The sequence below is a fragment of the Pongo abelii genome, chromosome 13 (assembly GCF_028885655.2).
Source record: "Pongo abelii isolate AG06213 chromosome 13, NHGRI_mPonAbe1-v2.0_pri, whole genome shotgun sequence".
Classification (NCBI taxonomy): domain Eukaryota; kingdom Metazoa; phylum Chordata; class Mammalia; order Primates; family Hominidae; genus Pongo; species Pongo abelii.
The window spans coordinates 105,588,944-105,612,125 of NC_071998.2; the positions used below are offsets into that span (position 1 = coordinate 105,588,944).

General features: G+C 44.0%; 1 protein-coding gene across 3 annotated transcripts in view; it reads right to left on the reverse strand.

Annotated features, from left to right (window-relative positions):
• The window catches only part of WHRN (whirlin), a 110,891-nt gene that overhangs the window by 24,748 nt on the left and 62,961 nt on the right, over positions 1–23,182 (reverse strand). The gene's annotated exons all lie outside the window — the stretch shown is intronic.

Below are 23,182 nucleotides of genomic sequence, written 5' to 3' on the forward strand. Positions count from 1 at the left end.
TATTACCTTAAAATGTAAACAACACTTTAATCTACTAAAAGAAACAGCAATAAATGAGAAAATTAGCTTTCCATTAAAGCAGTACATATGGCTTAGATTCTTACAAGGAGGCAGCTTTATTTTGTAATTAAAAAAATATTTCTGGCAGGTACAGTGGCTCATGCCTATAATCCCAGAGCTTTGGGAGAATGAGGTGGGAGGACTACTTAAGCCCAGTAGTTGCAGACCAGCCTGGGCAACAGTGAGAGTCCATTTCTAAAAATAATAATAATAGCCGGGCACAGTCGTGTGTGCCTGTAGTCCTTAGCTACTCGGGAGTCTGAGGTAGGAGGATCACTTAAGCCCAGGAGCTCGAGGCTGCTGTGAACTGTGATTGCACCACCATACTCCAGCCTGGACAACTGAGCAAGATCCTCTCTTTTTAAAAAAATACTTTTAATGAAGGAAGGTAAAAATAGAGGCAAAAAATAAAACTAGCCTTCCAATAGAAACAAATATGTGACAAAAATAGAAGGAGTTGAAAGGGAAGATGCTACAGGGTATGATGGGACCGCACCTTTAAACTCAGGGTTCCTTTCACAAATGGGTCAACTGAGGTCTAAGGACAGGAAAGGGCTGCCCACGGTCACGTGCCACTGAGGCCTTGAAGGGCAGCCTCATAATGCTGGTTATTCTTGGCTGTTTTTTCTTTTCCCCAGTTTCCCAGCCTGCTGAGAGCACACGATCAACTCCTGTAGGTTTACCCAGCATTTTTCAAAGATTTGGAAAAGGTAAGACAAATGGGAGCTTGGGAGAAAAGAAGATGGGATGACAAGGCTGAGAACCAAAACCCTGCTCCCCAGTTCCCCGGCTTTTCTTGAATGCCTCACCCCAGTTGGGAGTTTCCAGTAGAGAAAGTGGTTACAAAGACAGACTTTACCTCTCCCCTCTGCACCGGCTTTGACACGCTCAGGGGAGGCTTGCTGCCTCTGCTTCCATGACCCTAACAGAGTGGGGTCTGTGCTGCATTTCAAGCATTCACCACCATTTACTGCAATGCCTACTGTGTGCTGGGATGTTGCGCTGAGCAGGATAACCTGCTCCTGTTCCATTTAGCTCACGATCAAGGGTGAGCTCAGCTTTGTGTGATGACTGAGTTTCCCCATCAGCCTCTCCACACTGTATCCCCAGGGCCCAGCACACAGTAGGAATTAAAAAAATCATCAGATGAGGCCAGGCATCGTGGCTCATGCCTGTAATCTCAGCACTTTGGGAGGCTGAGGTGGGCGGATCACTTGAGGTCAGGAGTTCAAGACCAGCCTGGCCAACATGGCAAAACGCCATCTCTACTAAAAGTACAAAAATTAGCCCGGCGAGGTGGTGCGCCTGTAGTCCCAGCTACTCGGGAGGCTAAGGCGGGAGGATCGCTTGAACCCCGGAAGCAGAGATTGCAGTGAGCCAACATTGTGCCACTGCACTCCAGCCTGGCTGGGTGACAGAGCAAAACTCTGTTTTTTTTAAAAAAAATCAGATTAATAAAAAGACACGCATTTCCACCCATTCCAACTCCAGGACCATCTCTGCTGCAGCTCAGAGATGGACATTATGCCAGCCTTCTTTGTCCCTTTATATGTTTTCTCCTTAATATCACCAACATCCTATACAGTAGGTATCATGGCTCTCCATTTCACTAGAGAGGAAACTGAGGCCCAGAAAGGTTAAGCACATAGTTTGTGGTCACAGTGCTAGTGAAAAGGAGTGCTGATTTGCACATCCAGCTCAGGCCAGCGCCAAGACCCCTCTGCTTTCTACTACTGGGCTGCTGCCCAGAGCTCTGTTTGGGGACCACGTGATATCGCTTCAAATCCAGCGTGTCCAAAGCTACTGTGCTGCCATCCTTTCCCTGACCCTGCCTGCAGTAGCCAGATCTGAAAACTTCATCCCATCATCAACTCTGCCTTTACCCCCCTGAGCAGATCCTTCAGCAAATCCCGTCCTCCACCCCCATCAGCCCCCTGACCTGGGTTCCTACCTGCTCCCTCCCACGTTAGCGAGCTAGCATCCTCCTCACTGTGCATTTACATCTAAACTGGCCACAGACATAGTACCAGATTAATTTCTTTTTTTTTTTTTCTTGGAGACTGAGTCTCCCTCTGTTGCCCAGGCTAGAGGCGCAATCTTGGCTCACTGCAACCTCCACCTCCTGGGTTCAAGCAAGTCTCATGCCTCGGCTTCCCGAGTAGCTGGGACTACAGGTGCACACCACCACGCCCAGCTAACTTTTTGTATTTTAGTAGAGGTGGGGTTTTGCCATGTTGCCCAGACTGGTCTTAAACTCCTGAGCTCAAGCGATCCACCCGGCTTGGCCTCCCAAAGTGCTGGGTGGCATGAGCCACCGCGCCCTGCCAGTGTCAGATTAATTTCATCAACTTTTTGCTTTGATGACATCTCTCCCTGCCTAGACACCTCCCATGACCCCTCATAATCTAGGAGGAAGCAAAGCACTATGGCTAATGGTTTCAAAGACAATCTGATCTGGGTTCAAATCCTAACTCTATCACTTCCGTGCCTCATGGCCCCACAAAACCCACAATAGCTTTTGTGCTTCACTTTCATTGGGAGTAAAAAAGGAGTCCTAGCCCAGGATTGTCCTTCTCCAAATATCTATAGTCAGCAGCATCTCAATGCCACATGCTTTCACCATGCCCCCAGCAATATCTGCAATTCTCTTTCTCCCTTTCTATGTCTCTGAGTTCCCTGGTTAAGAAGCCAGGGCCCCTGAGAACTTCAGCAGCCCTGGCTGGTCTCCCTGTAAAGAGCTCGAGACAAGACCCAACACCTGGCTCAGGGCTTGGTACTCAGCAAGCACTCAATCAGTGCTTATGCATGCAGGTGTGGATACTGCCCTTCCCTATCTCGCCTCTGCAGCTCCCTTCTCCCTTCTCTCTCCCAGCTGGCTTTCTCTGACGCTAAGAGGCAAAGCTGTGCAGCTCTCCCAGGTACTCAGGCCTTACTGAGGGTGGAGGAGAAACTCATTCCTGCTGGGCTCACTGGCATCCAACTTGCTAAACCACCTCCCCACGTGGCAGCTCCGCCTCTCATCTCTGCTGGGCAGGAATCTTCTCCGCTTCCACCTGCTGCTCTGAGCTGGAGCTGGCTGTACTCTTCATCGTTGAAGTGCTTTGTTTCTTTAAGTATGCCCCTCAATAGCTTTTGCTTTCATTGCGCTAAGGGCATCAATTTTAATTTTCCCTTTAACACACTTTATTTCATCCCTGCAGTTTAGTTAAAGGAACTGGCATCCAAGAGACCAGCTACGGAAGGGCATCCTTCTGTATGCAAGCCTCTTCCTATGGGTCCAGGCCAGGAGGGCAGTGAGGGGAGGGAACAATTCAATTCTATGAGCATCGACGTGGCCTTCTATGAGGCTGGGGGAAGGTTGCCAGATAAAATATAGGAGGCCCAGTTAAACTTGAATTTCAGATAAACAAATGCTTTAAAAATAAATGTATGTCTCAAATATTGCATAGGGCATATACATACTAAAAAATGTATTCATTGTTTATCTGCACTTGAATTTAAACGAGCATCCTGTATTTTTATTACTGAAAATCTAGCCACCCTGGGGTGGAGGTATCAGTCACCTCTGGGACCAGTGGCTCTTGTGGGGGCTGATTTAGTGTTGTGGCTTCCAAACTTAGGTCACTTCCCTCACCCTGAGCCTGGCACCTGGCACTTATGCAACCTGAGTCGTGGGAATTACCCAGCATCCCACTTACTTCAGCCTCATCCTAGGCATTAATATGCGTGAAATCCCAGGTTGGCTGTGCTAGTCACATTGTCCTCATGTCTGTCAAGTAAATATATCCCTACCAGATTGGAAGAGGCAGCGTGGATTCCTGTGCAATCCGCCTGGGGAACGGCTGTGAAATGGGAGTCACACTTGGGAAACCCTGACTTACTGGGGACGTGTAAGCCCATCTTCCCAATCTCTTTTCAATCCTCTCCTGTCTCTTCTTCCTCCAGAGCCTGTGTTCAAACCAAAGTGCTAGGTAGGACTGGCTTCAGGGTCTCCACAGGGCCCTCCGCAGCATCTGAGTTGGTTTTGAGTGGCTCCCATTTTTCTGTGTCCAGCTCTCTCCCTTTTCCTCTACTTGTTGCAAAGCTTCCCCAGGTCTAGGAGCCCTGTCAGAAGAGCTGTCTACACGCTCACTGTGATGTAGAGTCCACAAACCACTTTCAGCCAAGTCTGGTGTCTTCCCTGCTGCTAGTGTCCTAGTGCCACCCCATGTGGCCAGTGGAGTATGGAGTCCCATCCCTACATTGCAGCCTCTAGTTTTGAAGCCAGGCAACCGTGACATAGTAGCTGAGTGGCCCCGCACAGCTCTCAAGTACAACCTGAGTCTCGGTTTTGTCATCTGTAAGACGGGCATGATACTACCACTAGTTCCCAGGCAGCTGTGAGAATCAAATGGAACCACCCTGCAGAGCCTGAGACACCTCAGGCTTTCCATGGCTTCTCATGCGCTTCTCTTCCAAATACAGGTGACAGGTTCAGTACGACTTGCTCAAAGTCACTGGTCGTACTGGAAGTAAACAAATGAACCAGGCTTTGAGCCCAATCTTCTCATCCTCTTCCTACCACCCTATGCCACCTTCCTCCCAGCACAGCACTGGCATGCGGGAGATGCTTAGGAAATGGTGAATGGATGGGGGGACCTGGCCTTCCTCCTGTCTTGGTCTCACTTGTTTGTTTCCCCTTTCCCATCAGCTGGTGTGATGTGAATTTGGAGGCAGCATGTTTAAAGATCTTACTCTCACTCTTTCCCAAAGAAAACTAAGAGCTTTGTTTGTTTGTTCATTGCAATGTGGCTTTTCCCCACCCACTGAAGCCAACTCAGAGCTAGACGGCACAGGAAAATAAAGCAGAAAATAGAGGCAAAGATGCTGTATCCATCGGGGCCTTCCAAGGCGTCTCTTATAGATGCAGAATCCAAGGCCCAGAAAGGACAGGGACGTGTCTAGGGCCACAAAGCAAGGCAACGGCAAAGCCCAGACCCACGGCTAACCGTGGAAACACTCATATCCCTCCACCAGAGCTCACTGGGACAGGACGTGCTGGAGATAGGAGAGACAGGTGCCAAGTGTGATTGAGTGTCTAACATTGCTCAGCTTGCTTGCAGGGCACTGATGGGGAGGACGAGGAAGGATAAACGAATAAAGGCAGCTTTATTTTATTTGTCACCATGGGCATCCTATTTGTCACCACTGATGGAGGAGCGGAGGGTGGACCATGGAATGCCCTTCATTTTAAGGCAGAGGAAAGACTCCTCCATCATCCACAGCCCACTGAGTGACTGGCTCATGTTCAGACACTCTGAGAAGAGCACGGCGGGGCTTCAATAAGGACAGGATACCGATTTCCTTGAAATTGGCCAACCACCAGTAAGCAGAGAATTCACTTCCCTTAGGTCTGGGGCAGGCGCAGGAGCCCCAGGAGGAGAGGGGGCCCTCGTAACAGCAGAAACACTCAGTGGACCTCGCTGGGTTAACAGAACTCTCTTACTCTCTAAGAGACCTGAGGAAAATAATTTCATTGTTCTAAGCCTTCCTTCCCAAAATGGAGCTAGTGTGTTGTGCAAAGTATACCAGTGGCCATCTGGTGTGTGTTTCTGAGCACAGACCCAGGAGTCTCTGACTGATTCTACACTCTGCCACTTACTTGCTGTGTGACCTTGGGAAATTGACTTCACTTCTCTGTGCCTGTTACCTCCTCTGGAAAATAGAGATAATATCAGTACCTGGTTGACAAATGAGTTAATACATTCCCCAGTGTATCGCCAACACTTAAAACAGGGTCTGGCACATGGTAGGTGCTCAATAAATATTTACTGAATGAACAAGTATAAAGCACATAAACAAGCAGCTAACATACAGTAACTGCATGGGTCTCCACGGGGCCATAAATGCAATAAATGCATTTTTGAAAGCCATGCTTATCCCTGAATTCGCCTGTTGATCACTCACCAACCAAATCTAGCAATTCTACCTCCAGGGTGTCTCTCAGCGCCACCCCCTGCCTTTCCACCCACCTTCCCCAGGGCCCTGCCTCTGGCTTCCACTGACCCACACACGTTGACCACACCCATAAAACTCATATTGTTAACCCCATTTTACAGATGAGGAAGCCGAGGACGGGAAGTAGAGTCATTAAGAGCTGGGATCTGGCCTTCATTCTACCAGCCAGCAAGGCCCCTGCACGAACCAATACCACCCTCTCCTTTAAGAAAAGCCAGCCTGCCCTTCCTCTACTTCTTACCCCTCCCAGCCCTGGGCTTTAGGCCATGCACTCAGTAGGTGCTGTATTCGTGCCCGATGAAGGGAACTGGCAGGAAGAACCTGTGGCGGAATGGCAAGTAGCTTCGAGCTCCCTCGCCAGAAGTTGTTAGGAGAGAAGCCTGCCAACAACCTGATCCCGATGCTGAGCTGGGAGATGGGAATCCATCCTCTCAGGCCGCGCATGCACCTGTACCAGCCACGCTGGGAAGGGCCCGAAAGAAGCCGATTTCAGAGATGCCTTCAGCACCCTCCCAAGCCTGTGTTAAAATGGATCTTGCGGCTTCACGGGAGGACCCTGTTGGCTGCAGCATTATCACAAGGAAAATTCAAATTCTATTAAAGAGTTTTATTGCAATTATGAATCTTTAATAGTTTTCCATGTCAGGTATAAAACTTTAATGGGCTGTTTTTTTTTTCTGTCATTACAAGTGAGCAATACAGTTTTAATGAAACATTAGTTTTTCCCAACAGTTCAGAAGTCAGTAAACCTTGTCCATATTTTGAAAAAGAAAATAAAAAGATGCAGGTAATTGCTAAGACGGTTCCTGGAGCAAGCTCAGGGTATGGACTGGGTCTGGGTGAGCTCTTCACCCAACCCTCTCTGGTTTAGAGCTCTCACAAGGCAGAACCTAACCAGAAACGCTGTGGATCGACCCGGCAAGGCCAATGCACACTGACTCCCAATATGGTCGATGCTTCCTTCCGGTTCCCTCTTCTGATGCTGGCAGATCCGTTGTTAGTACCTGCTTACTCTATTCACCACACAGGGAGCCTCAATGAAGGCCTGCTCTAACCCAGCCATCAATCAAAACTGAGGCCAGAAAGGGGAAAGAACTTGCCTAAGGTCGTACTCTGAGTCAAGGTCAAACCTGAGTTCTTCCCACAGGAAAATCCGGCTTCCAAAGTAAACAGAGAAATTACAGAGGTCAAACACAGAAAGAATAACAACTACCAACCCCCAAGTGCCTCGCTTAGGCCAGCTACCTCGTACAGTTTAGCTCTAAACTTAATAGGCACCGCCTGAGACATGGAAGGGTCCGTGTTTCATACATGACAGCAGTGAGGCTCAGAGAGGTGAAGTTATTTGCCCAAGGACACCCAGCAAGCAAGCAGCAGAGTGGGATTTGAAGCCAAACCAATTGCTATTCTGAGACCCAGACCTGCAATAATGGAAATGTTCTATAACTAGGTTGTCCAACAACTATTATTTACATTTAAATTATAATAAAATTAAAAATTCACTCCCCCAGTCACACAAGTTCCATTTCACTAGCCACATGTGACTAATGGCCACCATCCTGAACAAACCTAAACACAGCTCCAGATCAAACCCCTGACCTTCTCCGATTCTTTCCTCCAAGCCTGGTCCTTCTCCGGGGCTCCTCATCTCACTGCTCAATCCTAAAATTCCAAACCCACTGGATCCATCATCAAGCCCAATGGATTTTACTTTCCCTTCCAAAAGGACCCTCCATCTTCACTAACTCCACTCGGATCCCAGCCATCCTCGTCTCTCACCTGGACCATTACCACAGCCTCCTAAGTGACCTCCCTGCTTCCACTTTCACCACCCTGCCCAATACTTTCCTTATGTAGAAGACAGATTCATTTAAACTGCAAACCTGATCTTGTCACACCCTCCTTTAAAATCCCCCAGTAGCTTCCAAGCTCCTCTGCCTAGCCTGAGAGGGGCCCTAGCTCCCGAACCCATCTCGCACCTTCCTCCCCTACTTTTTTTTCCAATCCAACCATAGTTGCCATCTCTCAGTTGACTCAACAGATGGAGCCCTTTCCCCACTCCAGACCTCGGCACACATTGTTCCTGTGCCCAAAATGTATTTCCCTTCATTTCTCACCTGGATAACGCCTACTGAATGTTCAGGTCTTGGCTCAAATGACACCTCCTCCAAGAAGCCTTCTCCAACTCCAAGGCAGATATCACTAATCCCCCTCACCCAGGGCACCCTGCAGCACTCACTCCCCACAGTTTGAGATCGTACTAGACTACAGGCAGAGAGTTCAAAGTCAGTGCGCTGCACCCCCCTTGAACGGCACATGGGAAGCACCTGACAAATGCCTGATGGAATCCATGAATGAATGAATAAACAATTAAATAAATGGATGAGCAGGCATACAAACAAGCTAGTCCCCTCCCCATTCTGGTTCCTGCAGACAGGCTGGAGACATTTTCCATTTATGTAAAGGTTGCATTTGACAAGGCCAGGGCATGTAGGGAGGCTGGGTACATGCAGCCCAGCTCTACAGGCTGCAGCAGGGAAGGAGCACTTGATTTTTACAATCAAAGGGAAGACAAAGAGGTAAAAACACAAATCAGTTTTGTTTTTGCTGGAATCACACTCTGGGAAATGGTGTACATTTAATCCAGCCCCTCATTCTGGAAGAAAGAAAACTAGGGTGAGAGGTAGAGGAGGGGTGTCACAGGTCCAAGGCTTCCTGGGCAGTTGGGGCAAAGCTGGACCAGAACCCAGTCTACCACCTGCTTCAAGCTGCTCTGCAGACCTGCAAGAATCAAGTTCTCAAGCTCAAGTCCACAGCCTTCATAGACACAAACAGTGACCAGTTGGAAGATAGGATGGAAGGAAAGGGAAACCTCATTTATAGTAGCAACAGAAGAGAAAAAACTACCAAGGAATAAACTTAACAAGAAATGTACAACACCTATATGAAGAAAACTTCACACACTTCTAAAACACTCAAAATGACTCAACAAATAAAATATCCCCTTTTCTTGGAAAGGGTTCAGCATTATCCAGACATCGGCTCTCTCTCAGCTCACTTACGTATTTAACATTATCCCAACAAAAACATCAAAAAGCTTTTGTTAGGAAAGTCAGCAAAAATTCATGGGGAAAAATAAAAATGCACAGGGAAGAGCCTTAGATGCATACTGCTAAGGGGAGGAAGCCAGTCTGAAAAGGCTACACACTGCATGGTTCCAACTATGTGATATTCTGAAACAGGCAAACTGATAGAGACACTGTAAAGATCAGTGGTTGCCTGAGGCTCAGGGAAGGAAGAGAAGTAGAGCACAGAGGATTATTAGAGGAGTGACACTCTTCTGTATTACACTATAATGTTTGATACATGACATTATGTATTGATCAAAATCCAATGAACTATGAACCCTTATATAAAGTATGGACTAATAAAAATATTATCAATATTTGCTCATCAACTGTAACAAAGGTACCTCTCGTACACTAACACGAAATGTTAATAATAGGGGAAAATGTGTTGGGGAAGGGTTGGGGCAGAGGAGGTATAATGGGAACTCTGTAGTTCCCACTCAATTTTTCTGTAAACCTAAAACTGCTCTAAAAAAATAAATCTATTGGCCAGGCGCAGTGGCTCATGCCTGTAATCCCAGCACCTTGGGAGGCTGAGGTGGGTGGATCACCTGAGATGAGGAGTTCGAGACCAGCCTGGCCAACATGGTGAAACCCCGTCTCTACCAAAAATACAAAAATTAGCCAGGCGTGGTGGTAGGCGCCTGTAATCCCAGCTACTTGGGAGGAGAATGGCTTGAACCTCGGAGGCGGAGGCTGTAGTGAACCGAGATCGTGCCACTGCACTCCAGCCTGGGTGACAGAGCGAGACTCCATCTCAAAAAACTAACTAAATAAAATAAATAAATCTATTAATTTTAAAACATAAAATAATTTTATTATTTAAATATAATAAAAAATAAACTTTTTGTTATTTAAAAATAAAAACAATTCTTTTAAAATCTAAAAGTATAAAATGCAAGAACGGCTATAAAAAACCCTGATACAGAAAAGCTACTAGAGAAGCTACCAGGCACTAAAGCCTGCTCTAAATCCTCCGTAATTACACCAGTGTAGCACTGACTCATAAGTAGACAGACAGACGGTGAAACAGACTAGAAATAGGCCCAAGGACACACAAAATTTTAGTGTATGATAAGGGTGGCACTACAAATCACTGTGACAAAGACAGACTTTTTAATACACAGCAGTAGGATAAATGAGTAGCTAATTTAGAAAAAGATAAAATATATCATGCCCTCTATAAGAATAAATGCCAAACAGATCAGAGGTCTAAAGGAAAAATGTATTTATAGGCATTAAGAGAAAAAACAGATAAGTTCATCTATACCCTGGGCATAAGGAAACATGTAACCTGACTCAAATTCAACAAAAGAAAGGATTAATAATTAAATTAGATTTAAAATGTATAAAACTTTTGTATTTAAAAAAACTCTATAAGCAAAGTCAAAAAAAAATGACAACCAGCATGTTATGGGCTGAATGTTTGTGTCCCCCCCCAAATTCCTACCCTAACCCTGAATCTGATTGTATTTGAAGATACGGCCTGTGAGGAGGTAAATACAGTTACCTTCTAATCCAATGGTGGGATCCTAATCCAAAAGGGTTGGTGCCCTTTATAAGAAGAAGAGGAGACACCTGAGTCCTCTCTTGGCCATGTGACGACACGGTAAGAAGGCCAGCCATGAAGATAGCCCCTACCAGGAACTGAACTGGCCAACATGTTGACCCTGGCCTCCCCAGCCTACAGAAACATGAGAAAATAGAGTCCTATTGTTTAAGCCACCTTGTCTTTGGTATTTCAGTCAGCCTAAGCTGACTAAGACACATGGAGAGAACACTTGCAATATATACCACAGCTAAAGGGCCGGTTAGTTCTAATAATATTTAAGGAATTCTTAAGTTTCAGGGGAAAAAAGATCCAAAATCCTGACAGCAAAAGGATAATAAAAGACATGAACAAGTTACAAAAAAAGACATCATAAATGGCCATTAAATATATGAAAAGATGTTCAACTTCACCCATAATAAGAAAATTGCCCAGCCTGGGGAATATGGTGAAACCCCATCTCTACAAAAAATACAAAAAATTATTTTTGATGTATGTGATGGTGCGTGATGGTGCATTCCTGTAGTCCCAGTTACTCGGGAGGCTGAAATGGGAGGATCACTTTAGCCTGGGAGGCGAAGGTTGCAGTGAGCCGAGATCATGCCACTGCACTCCAGCCTGGGTAACAGATCGAGATCCTCTCAAAAAAGAAAAAAATTGCAAAATAAAGCTACATCAGGATACCATTTCTCACCTATCAGATTGAGAAAAAAATTTAAAACTTTATAGTGACTGTCAGCTATGGAGAAACAGGCACACTTTTACACAGCTGGTGGGAATTCAGGATGATCCAACACTTAATGGAATCCCACTTTCTTTCTTTCTTTCTTTTTTTTTTTGAGACAGTCTCACTCTGTCACCCAGGTTGGAGTGCAGTGGCGCAATCTCGGCTCACTGCAAGCTCCGTTTCCTGGGTTCACGCCATTCTCCTGCCTCAGCCTCCCGAGTAGCTGGGACTACAGGCGCCCGCCACCAAGCCCGGCTAATTTTTTGTATTTTTTAGTAGAGATGGGGTTTCACCGTGTTAGCCAGGATGGTATCTATCTCCTGACCTCGTGATCCACCCGCCTTGGCCTCCCAAACTGCTAGGATTACAGGCATGAGACACTGTGCCTGGCTAACAGAATCCCACTTTCAAAAATTCACCCTGAAGATATACTTACACAGTTACTCACTGAAGCACTGTTTGTGACTGTAAAACACTGAAAATAACCTAAATGTCCATACAGAGGAGAACGGTTGGATAACGTATGGTACAGCCACACAGCAGAGTACACACGGCCGTCGAAAAGAATGACAAAGACCTCTGTGCACTGACATAACAGGATTTCCAGGATACTGTGAAGAAAATTAAGTGCAAAAGAGTATCTATAGCATGCTATCTTTTATAGACGAAAGAAAGCATATAGATATAAATCTGCTTATTTTTGCAAAAAGAAACAAGAAGAATAAACCAAAAACTTATTTGGTTGCCTTTAAGGAGCAGGTGAGAATGGGTAGAAGGGACATGGGGAGTCGTACTCCGAGTGTACCTTTTTGTATAGTTTTGATGTTTTAGTACTCAGAAAGTAAAATTAAATCAATAAAGACAGGGGGAAACCCTATTCAATGCCAGCAAAAACAGATGAACCTTGTTCATATGAATAACATAATTCAGCTGAAGTGGGAAACAAAATAACTAACCCAAGTAACAGACTACTTTGACTATAAACCCTCAGTTTCAGGACAAAATAAACTTCAAACAAATCAGAAGCTCTACTTCACATGGGAATTCTGAAACTACTTTTGTGTCTTGTAAAATTGGGCAAATGGGTAAACATTTAAGGTAGGATCTTGATTTCTCATTGTTGAAGAAATGGGAGAAGCTAGGAAGAACCATGTAATGTTGGCCTAGAAGAGGAGTATGAGTGAACTCATGTTTTAGACAAATATTGGAATATCTATATTCATGTATATCTGTATATACACACATACATACAGACACGTGTGTACACATATGTATGAATATGCGTATTATATGTATACAGTTGACTCTTGAACAATATGGGTTTAAACTGTGTAGGTACACTTATACGCAGATTCTTAAATATACTGGAATTTTTTTGGAGATTTGTGACAATTTAGAAAAACACGAGCCACGTAGCCTAGAAATATTGAGAAAATTAAGAAAAAGGTAAGTCATGAATGCATAAAATATATGTAGATAGTCTACTTTATCATTTACTATCATAAAACATACACAAATCTATTATATTTATTTATTTATTGAGACGGAGTCTCTCTGTCACCCAGGCTCCAGTGCAGTGGTGTGATCTCAGCTCATTGCAACCTTCATCTCCCAGGTTCAAGCGATTCTCCTGCCTCAGCCTCCCAACTAACTGGGATTACAGGCATGCGCCACCATGCCTGGCTAATTTTTGTATTTTTAGTAGAGACAGGGTTTTACCATGTTGGCCAGGCTGGTCTTGAATTCCTGACCTCAAGTGATCCGCCCACCCCTGGCCTCCCAAAGTGCTGGGATTACAGGCGTGAGCCACTGCACCCAGCCACAAATCTATTATTTTTAAAAGTTAAAAAGAAATATTTTTTTTGAGATGGAGTCTCACAGTGTTGCCCAGGCTCAGTGCAGTGATGCAGTCTTGGCTCGCTGCAACCTCTGCCTCCTGGGTTCAAGTGATTCTTCTGCCTTAGCCTCTCGAGTAGCTGAGACTACAGCTGTGCACCACCACACCCAGCTAATTTTTTTGTATTTTTAGTGGAGATGGGGTTTCACCATGTTAGCCAGGCTGGTCTCAAACTCCTGACCTCAGGTGATCCGCCCACTTCGGCCTCCCAAAAAGTGCTGATGTTACAGGTGTAAACCACCCCGCCTGACCTAAAAAATTAAGATTTATCAAAACTTATATACACAAGCCCTTGCAGATAATACATGGCACCATTCACAGTCAAGAGAAATAGAAACAAACATAAAGGTACAGTATTAAATCATAACTGCATAAAATTCACAGAAGTACACATGGTAGTACTGTAATAATTTCATAGCCACCTTCTGTTGCTAGTTCAGTGTGGTTAAGTTTTGAAAGCATCAGCTTAAAACGCCGTGTGCCGCTCATCATCTCTGTGTGAGCAGTCTGTCTCTACAGTAAATTGCATATCATAGTAAAAAGTGGTCTCTCGTGGCTCTCGTATATTTTTCAACATATTTTGTGCACTACCATAAAGCTTGAATAACACCATAGGACCCCATGAAGTGCCATTAGTGATGCTGGAAGTGCTCCCAAGAAGCAGAGAAAGTCATGACATTATAAGAAAAAGTTTCATTGCTTAATATGTGCCACAGATTGAGGTCTGCAGCTACACTCGGGCACCATTTCAGACAGACTATTCATCTTGTAAACAGACGATGTAAACTTACGGGATCAATAAATTCAGTAAGGCACTATAAATGTATTTTTTCTTCCTTATGATTGTCTTCATAACATTTTCTTTTTCTAGCTTTATTGGAAGAATATGGTATATAAATATATAACATACAAAATATGTGTTAATTGACTATTGGTAAGGCTTAAGGTCAATAGTAGGCTATCAATAGTTAAGTTTTTGGAGAATCAAAAGTTATATGTGAATTTCAACTGTGTGGGAAGGTTGGCACCTCTAAGCCCTGCATTGTTTAAGGGGTGACTGTGCATACAAATGCAGGCATGTATATTTCCTAGCGTTGTCCACTAAAAGGCCTATTAGTAATGACACCTCAGTAGCAATAAGCCCATCTAGCCCCCAGATCTTGATATCTAAATGCCATTCGCCACTGAGAAAAATCATGGCCTAGTGGAGAATGGCTGGTTCCAAGGCTGGGCAGGAAAAGTACAAGATGAGCCTGAACTATCTTCTTGAGCCAGAAAGTAAGGAAATTCTCTGAGAATGACAGACGCATGTCAAATGGACACAGAAGCCAGGCTGAAGGCTCTGCCATATCCAAATCTGGGACACTCTGAGTATCAAAGTAAATAATGCCAATCATAAATAACAAAGTAAGAAGGCATGAATCCATATTTGTACTAAATAAATAAATCACAGGATAAAGCTCCTCTCTACAGTAAAATAGCAAGTGAGTTTTTAAAAATTTTGCAAAACAACTGAATCAGGCAAAACTAGTAGGTAAATTTTGACACAGAACAGAATATTTACAGTCTCAAAATATCACCTGCAAATAAGTTATTATAAAAGGAAAAACAGTACAGAAACCTGGCAGACACTTACCCAAGTGATCAGGGTTACCCTCACTAATAATGGGACAAACTGACATCACGGGACCCACCAAGGATCTGACATCAAAGCTAGCATGATCCTGCCAAAATGCATAACCTAATCCAATCATAGCAACCATCAGACATCCCAAATAGAGAAACATTCTACAAAATAATGAGCCAGAATGTTTCAGAAATATCAATGTCATAGGAAGATAAAGAAAGGCTGAGGAACTGTTCCAAATTAAATGAAACTAAACAATCATAAAAACAAAATGCAACATGTGATCCTGGGTTGACTCCTGGACTGGGAGCAGAAAGAATTGCTACAAGAGGACATTATTGGGACAAATGGCAAACGCTGGGGCTATGCAGATTGGATAATAGCATTGTACTGATGCTAAATTTCCTGATTGTGAGCATTGTTCTGTGATTAAGTTAAGTGAATGTCCTTGCTCTTAGAGAAAAAAAATATTGAAGTATTTAGGAATAAAGAGGCATGAGATAGACAACTCCAATGCTTTAGAGGGGAGAAGAGAAAAATAGATAAAGCAAACGTGGCGAAACATGAAAAACGAGTGAATCTGGGTGAAGGGCTGATATGGTTTGGATATTTGTCCCCTACAAATCTCATGTGATCCCCAATGTTGCAGGTGTGCCTAGTGGGAGGCGTCTGGGTCATGGGGGTGGATCCCTTATGAACAGCTTGGTGCCCTTCCCACGGTAATGAGTTACCAAGAGATCTAGTTGCCAAAAAGAGTCTGGGACCTCCCTGCTCTCTCTCTTGCTCCCTCTCTTACCACGTGACAAGCCTGCTCTCCTTTGCCTTCTGCCATGAGTGGAAGCTTCCTGAGGTCCTCACCTAAAGCAGATGCTGGCACAGCCTGCAGAACGGTGAGCCAGACAAAACTCTCTTCTTTATAAATTACCCAGGCTCGGATATTCCTTTAGAGCAACGCAAAACGCACAAACACAAGGGTATACGGGAGTTCTTTGCCGTATTCTTGAAATTATTTCAAAATAAAATGATTTAAACAAAACAAACAAAGCAAAAAACAAAAACAAAAACAAAAAACTTCTAGGTCCAGTCCTTTGTGGGGAGTATCAGACATCAGAATCTAGAGTGTGTTTCCATTTCTGTGCTTCACAGCCATAAAGAAGCAAATTGACCTGCTCTTCCAAATACATGGGAATCCTCCAACTCCTACCAAGAAGAAAGCAGTACTGTTGCAGCCAGTACCAGACAATGGAAGAATATTAGACAAGAGCCAAGTGCCTCCCAAGGGGAAGAGCTGTAATAGGTGTTGGCGATATTGTACACATCATATGAATCCTACACTGCTGGACCAATCACCACAAACTCAGTGGTTTAAAACAACAAGAATTTATCATCTTACAGTTCTGGGGTCAGAACTCTAATATAGATCTCACTGGGCTAAAATCAAGATGTCAGCAGGACAGAGTTCCTTTTTGGAGAGTTTGGGGGACAATCCAATTCCTTGTCCTTTCCAAGCTACCAGAGGCCTCCTACATTCCTACTTCGGTAGCCCCTTCCTCCATCTTCAAAGCCAGCAACCTCGCACCAACAAGGCCTTCTTATATAGCCACCTCTCTGGTTCCCTCCCTCTGATTCCCACCTCTACTTCAACAACCCTTGTGATGACACGGGACCCACCAGGATAATCCAGGATCATCTCCCTACCTCAAGGCCAGCTGAATAGGAGCTTTTATTCCCTCTGCCATATAACCTAACAGAGTCACAGGTTCTGAGGATTCGGATGTAGACATTTTGGAGGGTCCATTATTGTGCCTACCATATTTGTGGTAACAAAAACATGGTGGGCATTCATGAATAGCCAAACAGAACAGAACACCAGAAGGTCCCTGTACTAGTCCATTTTCACACTGCTAATAAGGACATACCCAAGACTGCGTAATTTATAAAGAAAGACAGGTTTAATGGACTCACAGTTCCACGTGGCTGGGTAGGCCTCAAATCATGGAGGAAGGTGAAAGGCACGTCTTACATGGCAGCAGGCAAGAGAGAAATGAGAGCCAAGCAAAAGGGGAAACCCCTTATAAAATCATGAGCACTCATGAGACTTACTCACTACCACGAGAACAGTATGGGGGAAAACCACCCCCCGATTCAATTATCTCCCACTGGGTCCCTCCCACAGCACATGAGAATTATGGGAGTACAATTCAAGATGACATGTGAGTGGGGACACAGCCAATCCATATCAACTCCCCTACCCCATCTAGATGAGGAAGGGTTAGTGGGGCATCTGGCGCTTCACCAGCTGGAGCATAACTTCTTTGAAACTTGCTAAGAAGCATTTGACAAAATCGCGCAAAAACTTTTGCAATTTTACTGCTAGGAATTAACCCCAACCAAATAACCATGGTTATACAGAATTTAAATCTACAAAAAGAATTTGAACCCCCTCCAAAAAGTCTATGAATTAATGTTAGTCAAATACTGCATGGTATATCCATACAGTAATTATTATACTGCCATTAAAAATGATGTATAATATTTAATAACATAATTATTTTTTCCAATTAAACTTAAAAAAAATTACAAAACCAATATAATGACATAGTACAAATAGTCAAACAGTAAAAAGGGGGGTATATACAAACTGTAAAAATCGGGGGGAGGAGCCAAGATGGCCGAATAGGAACAGCTCTGGTCTACAGCTCCCAGTGTGAGCGACGCAGAAGACGGGTGATTTCTGCATTTCCATCTGAGGTACCGTGTTCATCTCACTAGGGAGTGCCAGACAGTGGGCGCAGGTCAGTGGGTGAGCGCACCGTGCACCAGCCGAAGCAGGGGCGAGGCATTGCCTCACACGGGAAGCGCAAGGGGTCAGGGAGTTCCCCTTCCAGGGGTGACAGACGGCACCTGGAAAATCGGGCCACTCCCACCTGAATACTGTGCTTTTCCGACGGGCTTAGGAAACGGTGCCCCAGGAGAGTATAGCCCGCACCTGGCTCAGAGGGTCCTACGCCCACGGAGTCTCGCTGATTGCTAGCACAGCAGTCTGAGATCAAACAGCAAGTCGGCAGCGAGGCTGGGGGAGGGGCGCCCGCCATTGCCCAGGCTCGCTTAGGTAAACAAAGCAGCCTGGAAGCTCGAACTGGGTGGAGCCCACCACAGCTCAAGGAGGCCTGCCTGCCTCTGTAGGCTCCACCTCTGGGGGCAGGGCACAGACAAACAAAAAGACAGCAGTAACCTCTGCAGACTTAAATGTCCCTGTCTGACAGCTGTGAGGAGAGCAGTGGTTCTCCCAGCACGCAGCTGGAGATCTGAGAACGGACTGACTGCCTCCTCAAGTGGGTTCCTGACCCCTGACCCCCGAGCAGCCTAACTGGGAGGCACCCCCCCAGCAGGGGCAGACTGACACCTCACACGGCCGGCCAGGTACTCCAACAGACCTGCAGCTGAGGGTCCTGTCTGTTAGAAGGAAAACTAACAGAAAGGACATCCACACCAAAAACCCATCTGTACATCACCATCATCAAAGACCAAAAGTAGATAAAACCACAAAGATGGGGAAAAAACAGAGCAGAAAAACTGGAAACTCTAAAAAGCAGAGTACCTCTCCTCCTCCAAAGGAACGCAGTTCCTCACCAGCAACGGAACAAAGCTGGACAGAGAATGACTTTGACGAGCTGAGAGAAGAAGGCTTCAGACGATCAAATTACTCCGAGCTACGGGAGGATATTCAAACCAAAGGCAAAGAAGTTGAAAACTTTGAAAAAAATTTAGCAGAATGTATAACTAGAATAACCAATACAGAGAAGTGCTTAAAGGAGCTGATGGAGCTGAAAACCAAGGCTCGAGAACTACGTGAAGAATGCAGAAGCCTCAGGAGCCGATGCGATCAAATGGAAGAAAGGGTGTCAGCCCTGGAAGATGAAATGAATGAAATGAAGCGAGAAGGGAAGTTTAGAGAAAAAAGAATAAAAAGAAACGAGCAAAGCCTCCAAGAAATGTGGGACTATGTGAAAAGACCAAATCTACGTCTGATTGGTGTACCTGAAAGTGACGGGGAGAATGGAAACAAGTTGGAAAACACTCTGCAGGATATTATCCAGGAGAACTTCCCCAATCTAGCAAGGCAGGCCAACATTCAGATTCAGGAAATACAGAGAACGCCACAAAGATACTCCTCGAGAAGGGCAACTCCAAGACACATAATTGTCAGATTCACCAAAGTTGAAATGAAGGAAAAAATGTTAAGGGCAGCCAGAGAGAAAGGTCGGGTTACCATCAAAGGGAAGCCCATCAGACTAACAGCGGATCTCTCGGCAGAAACCCTACAAGCCAGAAGAGAGTGGGGGCCAATATTCAACATTCTTAAAGAAAAGAATTTTCAACCCAGAATTTCATATCCTGCCAAACCAAGCTTCATAAGTGAAGGAGAAATAAAATACTTTACAGACAAGCAAATGCTGAGAGATTTTGTCACCACCAGGCCTGCCCTAAAAGAGCTCCTGAAGGAAGCACTAAACATGGAAAGGCACAACCGGTACCAGCCACTGCAAAATCATACCGAAATGTAAAGACCATCGAGACTAGGAAGAGACTGCATCAACTAACGAGCAAAATATCCAGCTAACATCATAATGACAGGATCAGATTCACACATAACAATATTAACTTTAAATGTAAATGGACTAAATGCTCCAATTAAAAGACACAGACTGGCAAATTGGATAAAGACTCAAGACCCATCAGTGTGCTGTATTCAGGAAACCCATCTCACGTGCAGAGACACACATAGGCTCAAAATAAAAGGATGGAGGAAGATCTACCAAGCAAATGGAAAACAAAAAAAGGCAGGGGTTGCAATCCTAGTCTCTGATAAAACAGACTTTAAACCAACAAAGATCAAAAGAGACAAAGAAGGCCATTACATAATGGTAAAGGGATTAATTCAACAAGAAGAGCTAACTATCCTAAATATATATGCACCCAATACAGGAGCACCCAGATTCATAAAGCAAGTCCTCAGTGACCTACAAAGAGACTTAGACTCCCACACATTAATAATGGGAGACTTTAACACCCCACTGTCAACATTAGACAGATCAACGAGACAGAAAGTCAACAAGGATACCCAGGAATTGAACTCAGCTCTGCACCAAGCGGACCTAATAGACATCTACAGAACTCTCCACCCCAAATCAACAGAATATACATTCTTTTCAGCACCACACCACACCTATTCCAAAATTGACCATATACTTGGAAGTAAAGCTCTCCTCAATAAATGTAAAAGAACAGAAATTGTAACAAACTGTCTCTCAGATCACAGTGCAATCAAGCTAGAACTCAGGATTAAGAATCTCACTCAAAACCGCTCAACTACATGGAAACTGAACAACCTGCTCCTGAATGACTACTGGGTACATAACGAAATGAAGGCAGAAATAAAGATGTTCTTTGAAACCAACGAGAACCAAGACACAACATACCAGAATCTCTGGGATGCATTCAAAGCAGTGTGTAGAGGGAAATTTATAGCACTAAATGCCCACAAGAGAAAGCAGGAAAGATCCAAAATTGACACCCTAACATCACAATTAAAAGAACTAGAAAAGCAAGAGCAAACACATTCAAAAGCTAGCAGAAGGCAAGAAATAACTAAGATCAGAGCAGAACTGAAGGAAATAGAGACACAAAAAACCCTTCAAAAAATCAATGAATCCAGGAGCTGGTTTTTTGAAAGGATCAACAAAATTGATAGACCGCTAGCAAGATTAATAAAGAAAAAAAGAGAGAAGAATCAAATAGATGCAATAAAAAATGATAAAGGGGATATCACCACCGATCCCACAGAAATACAAACTACCATCAGAGAATATTACAAACACCTCTATGCAAATAAACTGGAAAATCTAGAAGAAATGGATAAATTCCTCAACACATACACCCTCCCAAGACTAAACCAGGAAGAAGTTGAATCTCTGAATAGACCAATAACAGGAGCTGAAATTGTGGCAATAATCAATAGCTTACCAACCAAAAAAAGTCCAGGACCAGATGGGTTCACAGCCGAATTCTACCAGAGGTACAAGGAGGAGCTGGTACCATTCCTTCTGAAACTATTCCAATCAATAGAAAAAGAGGGAATCCTCCCTAACTCATTTTATGAGGCCAGCATCATCCTGATACCAAAGCCTGGCAGAGACACAACAAAAAAAGAGAATTTTAGACCAATATCCTTGATGAACATTGATGCAAAAATCCTCAATAAAATACTGGCAAACAGAATCCAGCAGCACATCAAAAAGCTTATCCACCATGATCAAGTGAGCTTCATCCCTGGGATGCAAGGCTGGTTCAATATACACAAATCAATAAATGTAATCCAGCATATAAACAGAACCAAAGACAAAAACCACATGATTATCTCAATAGATGCAGAAAAGGCCTTTGACAAAATTCAACAACCCTTCATGCTAAAAACTCTCAATAAATTAGGAATTGATGGGACATATCTCAAAATAATAAGAGCTATTTATGACAAACCCACAGCCAATATCATACTGAATGGGCAAAAACTGGAAGCATTCCCTTTGAAAACTGGCACAAGACAGGGATGCCCTCTCTCACCACTTCTATTCAACATAGTGTTGGAAGTTCTGGCCAGGGCAATTAGGCAGGACAAGGAAATCAAGGGTATTCAATTAGGAAAAGAGGAAGTCAAATTGTCCCTGTTTGCAGATGACATGATAGTATATCTAGAAAACCCCATTGTCTCAGCCCAAAATCTCCTTAAGCTGATAAGCAAATTCAGCAAAGTCTCAGGATACAAAATCAATGTGCAAAAATCACAAGCATTCTTATACATCAATAACAGACAAACAGAGAGCCAAATCATGAGTGAACTCCCATTCACAATTGCTTCAAAGAGAATAAAATACCTAGGAATCCAACTTACAAGGGATGTGAAAGACCTCTTCAAGGAGAACTACAAACCACTGCTCAAGGAAATAAAAGAGGATACAAACAAATGGAAGAACATTCCATGCTCATGGGTAGGAAGAATCAATATCATGAAAATGGCCATCCTTCCCAAGGTAATTTACAGATTCAATGCCATCCCCATCAAGCTACCAATGACTTTCTTCACAGAATTGGAAAAAACTACTTTAAAGTTCATATGGAACCAAAAAAGAGCCCGCATCGCCAAGTCAATCCTAAGCCAAAAGAACAAAGCTGGAGGCATCACACTACCTGACTTCAAACTATACTACAAGGCTACAGTAACCAAAACAGCATGGTACTGGTACCAAAACAGAGATATAGATCAATGGAACAGAACAGAGCCGTCAGAAATAATGCCACATATCTACAAGTATCTGATCTTTGACAAACCTGACAAAAACAAGAAATGGGGAAAGGATTCCCTATTTAATAAATGGTGCTGGGAAAACTGGCTAGCCATATGTAGAAAGCTGAAACTGGATCCCTTCCTTACACCTTATACAAAAATCAATTCAAGATGGATTAAAGACTTAAATGTTAGACCTAAAACCATAAAAACCCTAGAAGAAAACCTAGGCATTACCATTCAGGACATAGGCATGGGCAAGGACTTCATGTCTAAAACACCAAAAGCAATGGCAACAAAAGCCAAAATTGACAAATGGGATCTAATTAAACTAAAGAGCTTCTGCACAGCAAAAGAAACTACCATCAGAGTGAACAGGCAACCTACAAAATGGGAGAACATTTTCGCAACCTACTCATCTGACAAAGGGCTAATATCCAGAATCTACAATGAACTCCAACAAATTTACAAGAAAAAAACAAACAACCCCATCAAAAAGTGGGCAAAGGACATGAACAGACACTTCTCAAAAGAAGACATTTATGCAGCCAAAAAACACATGAAAAAATGCTCACCATCACTGGCCATCAGAGAAATGCAAATCAAAACCACAATGAGATACCATCTCACACCAGTTAGAATGGCAATCATTAAAAAGTCAGGAAACAACAGGTGCTGGAGAGGATGTGGAGAAATAGGAACACTTTTACACTGTTGGTGGGACTGTAAACTAGTTCAACCCTTGTGGAAGTCAGTGTGGCGATTCCTCAGGGATCTAGAACTAGAAATTCCATTCGACCCAGCCATCCCATTACTGGGTATATACCCAAAGGACTATAAATCATGCTGCTA